Source organism: Diceros bicornis, chromosome 28, assembly GCF_020826845.1.
Source record: "Diceros bicornis minor isolate mBicDic1 chromosome 28, mDicBic1.mat.cur, whole genome shotgun sequence".
NCBI classification, from domain to species: domain Eukaryota; kingdom Metazoa; phylum Chordata; class Mammalia; order Perissodactyla; family Rhinocerotidae; genus Diceros; species Diceros bicornis.
Genome location: NC_080767.1, coordinates 29,725,134 through 29,733,420, shown reverse-complemented (window position 1 = coordinate 29,733,420; position 8,287 = coordinate 29,725,134). Strand labels below are relative to the sequence as shown.

The window sequence follows — 8,287 nt, the reverse complement described above, 5'->3', positions numbered from 1 at the left end:
GCCATCACCATAGATAACTCTGGGTATGGATAGACTGGGATGGTCCTTGCTAAGCCTATTCTTTCTTTTTTTTTTGTGAGGAAGATAAGCCCTGAGCTATAATCCAATGCCAATCCTCCTCTTTTTGGCTATGGAAGATTGGCCCTGGGCTAACATCCATGCCCATCTTCCTCTACTTTATATGGGATGCCGACACAGCATGGCTTGACAAGTGGTGCGGTGCGTTGGTGCATGCCCAGGATCCGAACCTGCAAACCACAGGCTTCTGCAGGGGACCATGCGCACTTAACCACTGCACCACTGGGCCGGTCCCCTAAGCCCAATCTTATCAAAGCTCTGAAAACCAAGTAAAAGTAGAAGTTATCCTTTGCAAGAGACATTTAAATTTATAAGGGAAATCTCCATTTGTAAAGGTATTTCCCACTCTGTACCAGGAAGAAGGGAGGATGACCTTATCTCTGGAAACTCTTATCAGTGTGGAAGGCAAGGACTTAAATCAGCATATTAAATTTATTCTTGTTTACTGTGTTTTTCTGGTAATCTCCCATAGCTGACTCCCCCCACCCCCAACATCCTTCTTTGTCTTTAGCTGAAGATGGTATTTAAGATGAGAACCTCTGCCATTTTGGCGAGTTATCCAGTTTTTTCTGGGTCTCTCCCATGTATACATGTTATAAAGCTTTGTTTGATTTACTCCTGTTATTCTGTCTCACATCAATTTAATATGTAACCCAGCCAAGAAGGACCCAGATTGGGTAGAGGACAGGTCTTCCTCCCGTACACTTGCTAAAATGAATTACAAATGTTCTTTCTTCTGAAAGAGTGAGTATTAAATATAATTTGCTTTTCTAATGAGTCATAGTCTTTATAAATGCCCGTATTTCTTCAGGGTATAATGAAGCATGATCTTTAGGCAGTTTGCACTTAAAATGAATGGCCCAAGTGGAGGTTGAGGAGAGAAGTAAAAAGTGGACCCAAGGAGAAGGAATCATGATGGAGAAAGCAGGTTTGGGAGGGCAAATGTGACAAGGAGACTGGAGATGTCCCCCGGAGTGCTGATAGTTGTATCCAGGTCTACTTTTACATGGTAACAGCAGTTGGGGGGCCATTAGGGGCAATTAGGGTGCAGTTAAAGCTACTGAGTTCTGATACTTTCTATTCTCTATGCTTACAGATACCCTTCCCTTGAAAACATAGTTATAGACGTCCTGTCACAGAGTAGTCATTCATAAATGCTACTGTACAACATGGTACAGAGCCAGTTGTCTCAGATCACCCGAGAATCCTGTTAAAATTCCTGAGCCTCTCCTTTGGAGATTTCAATTCAACTAGTCCAGGATGGGATCCAGAAGTCTGCATTTCTTTGTTTTCCAGATCTTTCTGATTATTTCCCCAGGAACTGCCTCATAGATTGGGGACATACTCCTCTTCTCAGGCCTCTGAGCCACGCATCTGACCCTTGTGGGTTTGCTGTTCTGACAAATCTGACCTGGCCAGAGGCTTTTGCTGGTAGCTCCCAGTCTGGCTAGAGGGAAGGAAACATTGTGTGTCCCACTCCATTTCATTTCAGATATGGACACAGAACCTTTACTAGGTGGCCAGAGTATAGTAAAGAAAAGGCTATACTTGTTAATAATATTTCATTGAAGATTCAGGAATACTGAAAGGAAATTATACCATGGAAACTAAGAACAAGTATAGCACAGACCTAAACTTTCCCCAGGAACTCTAATCAGGCCAGCTGCTAGCCTGTCTCCATGTGGACAAAGACATTTCATGCCCCACCCTAGAGACAGAGGCCTTTTCAAGCCTCAGGGTCAGAGCCAAATGGCTTTCAAGATCTCTGGAAAGAGAAGGTTTTCCCCTTACCTGTCTCTATGTCCACATTCCCTTGTGCTCAGCTATCTATACAGTCAAGTGCTGCGTAACGATGTTTCAGTGATGGACCACATATACAATGGTGGTCCCACAAGATTGGTACCAGATAGCTTAGGTGTGTAGTAAGCTGTATCATCTCGGTTTGTGTAAGTACACTCTATGATGTTTGCAGAATGACAAAATCTCCTAATAACACATTTCTCAGAATGTATCCCCATAGTTAAGGGACACACGATTGTGATCACTTCTTCATAGTACAAAAGTAAGGATTAGAGGCTAAGAAAGGGGAAGAGGAAGTCTCTGAAGGGAGTCTGTAAGGTACAGATTAATATACAGGTGAACAAACAGCTACAAGTTTTATAATTCATATTTAGAATTTTAAAAAACATCTGAACACATGACCATAAATTTAATTATTTGAAACTCATGCCAACATGTATATTTTAGAATTAAAATAGGTTCTAATAAATAGCTAGAAAGTTTGTAACCTGCATAGCTGGACTTTGAAAAGCCCCTTGAGTCAGGTTGGGTGGGTATGCTTCTGCCTCAAGGAAGTGTTTGCAAGAAGCTGCCTATAACTAGTAGGGTTCAGTCATGATTGTGGGGTTCTTTGAGGAGGCATGTAAACTAGGACAATGCAGTGACAGATGGAGGCCTTGATTACTGATACAGACAACACTGGAAAACATAGCTTGGAGTGAATGTCAAAAGAACCGAAATTAGGCTGTCTCATCCCCAGGCATACAGAAACAGAGGAGAGTGAGGACTGAGCCAAGCAGTTGACCAAAATGGCCTTAACATTTCCCTGATCTTGTCTAAACAGTAGGCTTCTTCCTGACTCTAGGCTCCTGACATCTCTTTTCTTAGAAACCTTATAATTGTAAATTATTTCTCTGCTTCTTTGAAGTGTAAAGCTTTTAAAAAGCCTCTTGCCGGTCTTATAACCTAGAAATATCTTTCTCAAGGACCTGGGAGCCATGTCTTTGAAATGTAATCGTCTAGGAAGGTGTCCCCATCTTCCAGTCTCTGTAGATGCCTTGCTCCAAGTTGCAAAATTACCCCTTCTCATTAAGATATGAGAAGTTTATTTTTCCTTTGAATAAAGCCATTAACAAACACAGATGGCCTATGACTTCTCCCTAATGTCCTCTAATACTTTCCCACAAGCTCATTCTAGTGCTTAAAAGCCCTCCCATGCTTTCTTTCAGCAAAGATCAGTCCAGACTGAGTTCTGGCCTCGCTCCTGTATTCCAATAGCTTTGAATAAAGTCTTCCTTGCCTTTATAACTTTGTCTGGTACAATTTTTGCTTTGATACATGTCTAATATACGCTTCCTAAATTTACTAGTCAGATAAAATGCTCATCTTCCCTGGGGCAGAAAGAGTAATTGGGTCAAAAAAAGCAGGGGTGTTATATTAACTAAACTTTCTTCATGTGGAAGGAAAGATTGAGACTAGGAAAGAAGCATTCCCACCAAACGATCATATCTACACTTTCTACTTTTAGAGGTTCACTTATAACATCAAATTTTCTACCACATTCTGATATTTCATTTCTTGTCAAAGGATCAATATCTTCCCAAGATAATTGAAAGTGTTACATTTATATTAAACCCTATGGCCCAATAAAATGAAAACAAAATATCTAAAGCTAGTGTATTCTCTAGGATCTAACTTGGACGTACATCTTATTACAAAATATTACTCTTCTCAGTTTTAAAAATGAGGAATCTGAAGCTCTTTAGTGTTAAACAATTTCTCTGAGTTTTAAGTGACCTTAAATATAATCTAGCTCAATTCCTGCCAGATATGTGAACTCTCTTTGCATTACCCTTGTCTAATGAGTGTGGACATCACCTTTCGACAACTCTGACTTTTGAGTTTCTTCCTTATTCTGTGCCAGGAATTGCTTTCCCAATTCTTAAACACATTGGGTCCAGTTCTGTCTTCAAAAGCCACTCAGAATAAACATCATTACAGAGACATGATCTTCTTTTCTTAGAAAATATGCAGACTGAAGGATGTTAACAATGTTGGAAATATAGCTACTTCTGGGGTGAATGGCACCAAAAAAGAGGCTCAGGAAGAGTGACAGACCAAAGCTGACAGAGGGACAAAGGGAAGGAAGCCAGGGCAGAGACACAGAAGTAAACCTTAGCTCCACTGCATATGGCTGGTCACCTGGAGTGCTGGACCTGAGTTGCTAAGTCAACTAGCTCCTGAGTGCCAACTCTTGATTATATGCTGTGATCAGGACCCGGAACACTGTGTTGAGAGAGAGTCCAATAAATAAGGAGACATCATCTATTTTCTGTCTGGTGGATAAGAAACTGTCTTTGCTATCGGGGAGGTCATAATCTCATGGGGAACACAACATGTGCAGGTACCTGCATGTGTATGCATGTGTGCACACACATACTACTGCCTTAAGTAATTGCAGAGACATTGATACTGCTTCAAATTGAATAACTGATTGCGGCTGATTCTTCAAATAAGTAAGGATAATGGGAACTCAAAATTATTGAAAAAGGAAAACTTGGTCAAGAAAAATTAATGAAAAATATTGATCAGATGCACTTGAAAGGAGAGAATATAAAAGAGAATAGGAGGGAGGAATGAGGAAGGGGTGCAAAGATCCTGGGTCAATAAGGGAGCTCTAAAAAGATGGCCTTAATTGATTGATATACATATAATACATATACATTATATTTACACAATTTATATTATAAATATATAAGGCTGAGTGGAATACTCTAGTCTTGTCATCTATACAATTTCCTATGAGCACTTGGGTTAGGTATGCTAATCTCTAGCAGCTTGATATATACACCTGGAATCAGCAGAAATGACTACTCACAGGAGAAGACTCCTGAACATGCCCACAAGTGGCTGCCTAGGACTACCTCCTGCCCATCATCTTCTTCAGGCCCCACTTCATGTCTTTGTTCCTCAGGCTCTAGATAAAAGGACTCAGCCTGGAGGACAAAACTGTAGGTGACAGTTGCCACCATGGTGTTGATGGTGTAAGGGGACAGGGGTCAGAAATAAATGTAAACAATGCTTCCATAAAAGAGGGTCACCATGGTGAGGTGGGAGTCACAGGTAGACAAATATTTCCTCTTCCCATCAGCTGAGGGGATTTTAAGAACATTAATGAGGATTCATATGTAAGAAATGATAACACATATAAGGGCTTTACCGAGGTTATCTATCCTTCTGTGTTAATTACACTTTCATTGACAAATGTGGAGGAGAAGGATAATTTCAGCAGAGGATTGATGTCACAGAGGAAGCGGTAGATAACAATGAAGTGACAAAAAGAAAAGATAATTGATCAGGAGAACTAGTAAGACAGAATGGAGGTGAGAGACGGAACAGGAGAAGGCCAGCAGAAGGACACAGAGGTGTTGGCTCACTGTGGTGACATAGTGGAAGGGGTCACAGATGGCCACTTAGCAGTCAATGGCCATGGCTACCGGTAGGTAACTTTCTGTGTTGGCAAAGACCAAGAAGAAATACATCTGGGTCATACACTCAGCATAGGAGATGGGCTTCTTCTTTAAAGAAAGTTCACCAGCATCTCGGGAACGATGGCTGTTGTGTAGCAAACATCAGTGAAGGATAAGATGCTGAGGAAAAAATACATGGGTGTTTGGAGCCGAGTGTCAGAGCTGATGGCCAGGATAATGAGCAAATTTCCCATCACAGTGACCATGTACATGATGAAGAACTGGGCACAGAGCGGCTTCTGGTCCTGAGGCTGGGAGGAGAGTCCCAGGAGGATGAACTCAGAGACACTGCTGGTTTGGTTGACCTTCTTCATTATCCTGCATACACCAATGAATATAGAAAACTCTAGAATTTTCAACTCAACAAGTGTCAATTTATTCCTATCTCTCCTAGGAATCCTATGAACAGTTCATGATTCTATTCTCTTCCAAAGTCCATAAAAGTAAGTTGAACAATAAAAAAGTCTAACATATGTTAAATGTGGGCAATCAGAGAGTGGATTTCCTTTCAGAAAGAATCTCAGGTGGACCTCATTGACGCCTATTTCTCTTGTTCACCATAAATTCTTATTCAGACATGTCAGGTGGAGGTTCATCTCTCCACTATCCTTGCAAAGAAAACAGAGCAAATAAACAAAAAAAATCCAACAACTAAGTGGTCAGGTAAATAAGATGAATGCTGACACAGGCAAACAGTGTTTACAGTCACCCTTTCAAAGCCCACATTTTCATTAAGACCCAGCAAAAAGCTATATTATATATGAAGCTTTTCATTAAAACACTTGTAGACATTGGGAATTTACGCTCTCACAATTATTCAATATCTTTTTGTATTAAAAACTGGCTGGGAACCTAACACTGAAATCCCGAGGATGAGCGATTCTCAGTTCTCATTTTTCAGGTGGTTATGGTCCGATGGAGAAGCTAAAATTTTAAAGAAATAAATGCAATAGAATGCTACAGGTGTAGTGAATGATGCATCGGAAAGCCACAAGCATAGTTGGTGCCTTTTATAAAAGCACAAGTTTTGAATTCAGCTCCTTCACTCTCTGGCTGTATGGTCCTAGGCTGATTACCGAGATCTTGATTCTTGGTGTCCCCGTCTTTAATACAGGGATAGTCAATACCTCCCTGCCCACCTCCCCTTCTCCTCCTTCACCACCACTTGCTGTTCTTCTTCCTTTACCTCCTGCACGAATTCTCTCTCTTTCAGATTTTCTTGGATGCTCTTGAAAGCAATGAGTCTAAACTTCTTTGCAAAATCTCATTGTCTTCGTATTTTTCATTGTTTGACCAACGTTCACCTGAGCCTGTGAGATTTTGTTGGAAAGATATTTATTTGGATGGTTTGAAAATGAGTATACAATTAAGACAAATAATAGTTATGCCTGAGACATATTGAGCACTTACTATGTATTAGGCACTGAGCTAAATGTGTCATAAATATTACGCAAAACACCTCTTTGACCTGGTCTTCAACAGCATTCCCTTTAAACAGATAAGAAAATTGAGGTTAAAGGTGTTAAATGCTTTTCTCAAGATCATGCAGCCTAGAAGGGCCAGAGCCTAGATCCCAGCCAGGATGGTCTTATGCACAAACCATACCTCTCATGTTTTAGTAAAGCTTCAAAAGTTTATATCAGAAACAAATGTTCAGGGGTGTTACTTTTCACTGTGGAAATTTTCTACCTTGACGTCTCTATTCCAGTGACTGACAGGCTTTCAAAATCAATGTGGAACGCAGTCCCTTACTTTAATTGCTAGAGACAGGACCTCTCTCAAGCCTCGTGTTGACTGGGAGCTGTGTTTTCCTGGAGCTGTGGCAGGCAGGGCAGCGGACAACACTCCAGATGTAGAGACAGAAGATGTGGGTTTGAATCCTGGCTCCACTATTTACTCACAAGGTGTCTTTGGCAAAATCCTTTCACCACCCTGAGTTTCACTTTCCTCATACATAAGACAAAATAAAATCTGCTCTCAAGAGAAAAGCGAGGAACATGTATGTGAAAGCAGTTCGCAAACCACAAACAATATATGTCAGAGGGATGACTGGGAAATGCCTGATAAAGAAGCTAGCAGTGGGGAAGGGGAGGTGAAGCTAGACTAAAGAGAAAGGAATTTGGGCTATGAGAACAGAGGAAGTTACAGCTAGAAGTAGGCAGGTGGTGGTGCTTCTGGAATCAGTGTGATTTTTCCTTTTTCCCACAGTCTTGCTAGTACCCATCAGCATGGGCTCTGTTTCTTCAAGGATCTCCATGGTTTTACCTCCTAAATATCTCTTGAATCTTGCAAATCTTCACCTCCCCCACCAGCCTTCTGGTGAAAGCCATCATTTCCCACCTAGATTATTGCAGGATTGTCTGAATGATGTGTTTCGTTCCCACATCCCCTCTTGACACCTCCTTCCCCATCCATCCCTGCACTGCAGTCACAGTGATCTTTTAACAGTAAAAATTTGTCTTCAGGTCAAAGTCTGTGTTAGTCCCTAGGGCTGCCATAACAAATTACCACAAACCAAGTGGCTTAAAACAATAGAAATTGTTTTATTTATTAATATTTATATTTAGAATTATTTATTTTCTCACAGCTCACAGAAGTGTGCTAGAAGTCCACAGTCAAGGTGTTGGCATGGTCAGTTCCTTCTGGATGCTCTAAGGGGCCATCTATTCCAGGTATTGCACCTAGCTTCTGGCACTCGCAGGCAATCCTTGGTGTTCCTTGGTCTGCAGATGCATTACTTCAATCTCTGCCTCTGTCTTCACATGGCCGTCTTTCCTCTGTCTTCCCTGGGTGTCTGTCTCTCTATTTTCATGTGGAATTCTCCTGTCTGTGTCTCTGTTCAACTTTCCCTCTTCTTATAAGGATACCAGTGGTCAAATTAGGACCCACTTGAATCCAGT

The 8,287-nt window shown here is 41.1% G+C and overlaps 1 pseudogene; it reads right to left on the bottom strand.

The window, feature by feature from the left end:
* Positions 1–4,777: 4,777 nt before the first annotated feature.
* On the bottom strand, positions 4,778–5,701 carry LOC131393704 (olfactory receptor 1L3-like; annotated as a pseudogene).
* Positions 5,702–8,287: the final 2,586 nt, after the last annotated feature.